Source organism: Neophocaena asiaeorientalis, unplaced genomic scaffold, assembly GCF_003031525.2.
Source record: "Neophocaena asiaeorientalis asiaeorientalis breed wild unplaced genomic scaffold, Neophocaena_asiaeorientalis_V1.1 scaffold649, whole genome shotgun sequence".
NCBI classification, from domain to species: Eukaryota; Metazoa; Chordata; class Mammalia; order Artiodactyla; family Phocoenidae; genus Neophocaena; species Neophocaena asiaeorientalis.
Genome location: NW_020173202.1, coordinates 2,972,269 through 2,977,845, shown reverse-complemented (window position 1 = coordinate 2,977,845; position 5,577 = coordinate 2,972,269). Strand labels below are relative to the sequence as shown.

General features: G+C 56.9%; 1 non-coding gene across 1 annotated transcript; it reads right to left on the bottom strand.

The window, feature by feature from the left end:
• Window positions 1-2,746: 2,746 nt before the first annotated feature.
• Window positions 2,747-2,853, bottom strand: LOC112399657 (U6 spliceosomal RNA). The gene has a single exon (XR_003003276.1). It is a non-coding gene; the product is annotated as a U6 spliceosomal RNA (small nuclear RNA).
• Between the last annotated feature and the right edge of the window lie 2,724 nt (window positions 2,854-5,577).

Here is a 5,577-nt window from a genome sequence, read left to right as displayed (position 1 = left end):
ACAGTGGCCCCTGAGGGAGCCTGTGGGCCGCCGCGGAAACAGCACATAAACCCACCAGCTCCACTAACCTGCTTCCCTGGAGACAGTGGTCCCCTCGCCCAGCCCTCCAGCTCCCGGCGTCCACCACAGACCCCTCAGATGGGGCGGTGAGGAAGGAGCCCTGTGCCTACCTCAGACCCGTCAGACGGGGCGGTGAGGAAGGAGCCCTGCGCCCACCGCAGACCCCTCAGATGGGGCGGTGAGGAAGGAGCCCTGCGCCCACCGCAGACCCCTCAGATGGGGCGGTGAGGAAGGAGCCCTGCGCCCACCGCAGACCCGTCAGACGGGGCGGTGAGGAAGGAGCCCTGCGCCCACCGCAGACCCCTCAGACGGGGCGGTGCCTTAAGGTCCTTGCAGAGGGTCGGTCTCCGTTTTCCGTGGCCCTCGCGCCTGTGCAGTCCCCTCATCGCAGGTGCAGGCCTGTCCACACACCTGCCTTCCAGGTGCTCAGCAGGGACGGGGTGCTGTGGCAAGTGGGAGGGCGCCCAGGAGCTGAGGGGGCGGCTGAAGGGCCGACAGGAAAGGGGGGCTGCGCACAGGCGACAGCCCTGCGGGGGCCGCACAAGGCCCTGTCAGCTCCATGTGCAGCCGGTCAGGGAGCCCCCACAGCCGTCATTTCTTGGGAGCGAGGCTGGCTACCGTTTGTCATGACTGTTGGCAGGGAAATGGGGTTTATGGAGAGAATCTCCTGAAGGCTGGAAAAAGTGCACAAAGGATTAGAGCCGCTGTTGGGAGGTGGCCGGGGGAGAAGCACCGACACTGAGCTGAAAGGAGCCCAGCGCGGCCCCTCCCTCTCGCCGTCCACGGAAAACAGGCCAACCCCGGAGCGCCCCTGCGCCCCCGCGTCCCCGCGCCCCCGAGCCCCCGGCTCCCGTGGCGCGTCCCGCCCCTCCTCCGGCTCGTCCACAGACCTTCCCCGTGCCCTCGCCGGGCAGCCCTGCTCCAGCGCGGGCCTCCCCAGATCCTCCTCGCATCTCAGCCCCCTTAATAATTAGACGGCTTAGTTGCACGAAACGGAGACAACTTAGACACCAAAGTGAAAAGGAATTTGTTGGTGGGACACTCGCAGTCACAGAATGGACAGGAAGCTGGGAGGAGGTGGGCCCGAGCCCCGGAGAGCTGGGCGGTCTTGTGGTGAGAGCAGACTGGACGGTGGCCTTGACCCAGAGGCAGGGGGACGACGGCCCTGGGCATGGGTGACACGGTCCAATGCTGACCCTTCGAGGGGCAGGGTTGCACTCCAGAAGGAGTTGGCGCTGAGGCTTCTGGGGGGAGGGCAGGCATCCAGATCCACTGTCCCTCTAAGACTCACCCAGCGAGAGGGTACATCACCCCCAAGGAAACAGTGGACGCTGTAGAGAAGAAAGGATAGCGCAAGACTGGCTGAATTTTAATGTCCATTGCCCTCCTCTGCCCACTTCTGAGCCCTGGCTGGCCCTTCCTGGGTGTCCCCCACTGTGTTTTAATCCTTTATTCACATGCTCACCCCCTGGTGGATGCGAGCTTTCTGGGGGCTGGCACTGCTGTGCCTGTCTTTCTGCCTTGACACCCAGGAAACAGCCAACCTTCTCTGGAGAAAAGCACATCTATTTATATGTACAAAGCTAGCAAATTTATCTCTTAAGATTTATTTAATTTATCTATACTCAAGTTCAAGTGCCCCGGACAAAAGGACAATCCATAGAACACACAGTAACACAGCCTCGGGCTGAGGAGGGGGCATCTCATCAGTTCCCTTCAGAAATCCTTTTTTAAATAACAGTAAGTCCCCTACATAAAAATGTTTCATTCAGAGAGCACGTTCATAAGTCCAACAGAGTTAGCCTAGGTACCCAACTAACACAGTGGGCTGTACAATACTGTACTGGAATAGGGTTATAGCACTTTTCACACAAATAATACATGAAAAACAAACAAACACAAAAAATGAAGAGCACATGTTTAATCTTACAGCTCAGTACCTTGAAAAGTACAGCAGTACAGCACACAACTGGCATCCAGGGGCTGGCATCGAGGGAACAGGCAGGAAGAGTTACTGACTGGAGGAGGGAGAGGAGGTGGGAGACGGTAGAGCTGAAGGGTCATCAGCAACAGGAGACGGAGGGCAAGCTGCCATGTCACTCACGCCTGACGCTGACGGCACACGTCTGGTTCCTTGCTGGATTCAGTTCTATCTACCCTCTTGAAAAAGCAATCGACTGATGTCTGGGTAGTAGCTCTTTTTTTCTCGTCATAGATGACACGGTAGCACTGGGTTGCATTCTGAACGGCTGCTGCAACCTTTGTGCACTGTTGTAGGTTCGGGTCCTGTGCCTCGAAAGCTAACAGCACCTCCTCAACTAAAGAAAGTCCCCCGCCGTTTCCTGCGTCGTGACTCTCTTCAGTTCTTCAGTTACTTCTTCTTCCTCTTGTCTCCCTTCATCCTTTCTCTGGGCCTCCAATCCCTGGCGCTTCTTAGCGGTACCAGCTACATCACCGCTGCTTTTACGCTTGCTTCCGGACATCCTGGGCTTGAAATAAAGACACTGTGCTACTGTACTCTACACAGTCCTGTACAGTAAAGTCCACAAAAGCACAGCCACTTGTCGAGGATGCACGCACGTGACAACGTACTCCAGACACGTGAACTAACTTACGTGACTGGACATGCAAACGCACGTTCCCGTCTTGGAATGTTCTCAACTTGAAGGTTCGTACGTAGGGGACTTACCGTATGGAACACTTCACGAATCTGCATGTCATTCTTGCTCAGGGACCATGCTAATCTTCTCTGTATCGTTCCGATTTTAGCCTGTGTGCTGTCGAAGCGAGCACCTTCGGAAATTCTTCATGCATCTGTGAATGTCAGTCAGTGACACCCACCTATGAGCTTCTCCTCACTGTGAACCTTATGTCACACTGGCCTCACAGGGTCCTTTGGAAATTAGCTGAGACGATACACCTAAGTCCTGAGCAGTGCACCCAAGTGCTGCTGTCATAACCACAGTGCCTTGCTGTTTGGTTCAAGACTTTGCATAATATGATGTGCGCCCTTGGAGAGGGTCGGTCGGTTCTTCTCATCCTTACAGAACTGAGCTCTATCTCGAGCTTCTGCCAGGGAAGCGTCCCGCCCACAGTCAGCTCTGGGTCCACCATGCTGCAGCCCCGTCACCCGTCACCGCTCACCCCTCACCAAGCACAAGTGCTGGGAAGGGTACTGGGTGCACAGTGGGGACAGCTCAGACCTTGGTTGCCTATGCAGCTTCTGGTCCAACGGGAGAGGTAGACGTTAGGCAAATAAAGCAAACACATTTGTAACAGTGTGGCTAACAGTACAGGCTTCGTACCGGGGCCTGCGTGAGGTCGAGGGCCCTCCACGGAACTGACGTTTACTGGCCCCTCAGGGACGAGAGGGCCCACCAGGGTGGGGAGAAGCAGGTGTGCTGGAGAGACACAGAGAGCAAGGTGGGACGCGGACACCTGGCCAGCCTGGCGATGTTGGTGGGCCAGGCCTGCATGGCCACTGGGATCTGGACTTTGCTCTGAGTACAAAGGGCCACACAGGAGGCAGACGGCCATGCCTGCGTAACCTTTAGGAGACAGACTGTGGTTCCACGTGCATGTCGTGGGTCACAGAAGGGGAGACAGGAAACGGGGAGCTCCTTAAGGAGGGTCTGGGGGAGGTCAAAGCTGCAGGAATCAGGGTGGAGGCTGCAGAGAGAGAAGGGGAGGCTTCTCAGGGCCTTTTGGAAGTCACACTGACAGGTTGGGGAGGGGCTAAACTTGGGGCGGGTGGGCCTGACGGAGAGACCAAGGGGGGAAGACCGCCCAACAGGACTCGGGTACAGAGCTGCCGCTGACCCAGATGGGGAGGAGCTCTAGGCAGAAATAGTCTTGCATGACGGCCCCGCGTGACGCCCTCCACGTGGAGACCCGCAGGATTACAGACGACACGACACGACCGCCAGCCATGAGCTGGGACCTGGGTCAGATCCACCCAGCAGAGCGGAGGCCGTTTCCTGTGGCCAGCTCTCCAAGGGGCCTCTGTTCTCCAGGAAACAGAGGGCGTGTTATTCATCGGAACTTCACGAGGTGGCAGAAGTCACCCGGCTGTGCCCCCTCACGGACGGTCGCCTTCACTGGCTCCCGTTTGTAAGTGCCCATCGTGGTGCCAGGTCCAGCCGAGAGAGACGGGCACAACCCGGCTCTGTCCTCCGGAAGCCCGTCTCAGCTCCCCAGGCCGCAGCCGGGCGCCCACGGCCCACCCCCGCCGGAGCGCATCTGCCTCAGGGGCGACGGTGGGCTTGGACGAGGAGCGCGCGTCACGGAAAGGTGAGAACACACCGAGCCCTGAGAACGGGCCGCGTTTCCCAGCTATCTGCTTCCATTCACGGGCACACGCTCTCACATGCGTGTACGCAGACGTAGCTGCGTGTCTGTGCCACTGACTGTTGACAGAGTTGGAATCCTCTTTCCTTCCTCTGGCTGGATGACCGTGAGGGTGATGTACACTTTTCTCAGAGGGTTTGGAAGGTAAAAATGTGTGTGCATCTGTGCGTCTGTGTAAAATGAACCATGACCTCACCTTTCCCCCCCAGGACCCACTGTCGGTATCTTGGTTTGGGGAGAACTTGTAGAAGGAGTTTAGAAGAGACACAGCCGTTCTTGACTCTGCCCCCACCAGACGTGAAGGGGGTCACAGAGCCTCCCGCTTTCCGAGACGCTCAGGGACCTGCCACGGGCCTCGCACACTCGGGGGACCAGCCATGAGACCTGGCCCTCCACCCGGTGGACGCCGGCCCACACGTCTGTTCTCATGGGGATTGTCACCGTGTGCTGGAGACAGTTTTCTGTTCCTCGATCTTTACACAAACTTATCAATGAAATCAGCAGTGGCTGTAAGTAGTGAATTTAATGGCTTCCACACTATAGTCTGAGAAGTTCTTTTAAATTAAAAATAGTCATCACTGCTTATTGCTTCACCAGAAAAATGTAACTGGGGTTGTTTTAGGAGGAACGGCGGGCAAGGCTCAGAGAAAGAGGCCACGTTTCCTGCGCAGGCGCCTGTCCCACGACTGTGCACACGGCCTCGTTTGATGCTGGTGGGGCTCCCATTCCTTCAAGGAGAAGCTCTCCCACCCTGAGAGGAGAGGCCAGCCCGAGGCTGCACGGCCTGTGCTGGGCGGCTGGGATCCAGGCTGCTCGTCCGCGAAGCTTCCCTGCAGCAATCACCAGGCTGCTGTTCTTAACTCATGCCGGGTAGCAGGGAGAAGCTGTGAGATTCTCAAGCGCTCTTAGACACCAGCGTTTTTGAAAGGGCTTCTCATTGTGACCAAACTTTTTTTTAAGTGAAGAGTGAGTGATTTTAGATGTTTCCTGGGAGCTGGGATATTGCTCTATGTTTTTCATATTTAGGTTTGCACCTTCAACTGTGCATAAATTATATAGGTAAATGCCACATCTCACAAAACAGATTTCAAGGTGGGCGAGGCTGCCCACTGTCGCCAGGCTCTCACATGCTTCAGTGGAACTTCTGCCTCCCAGATCTGGGCTCTTGGG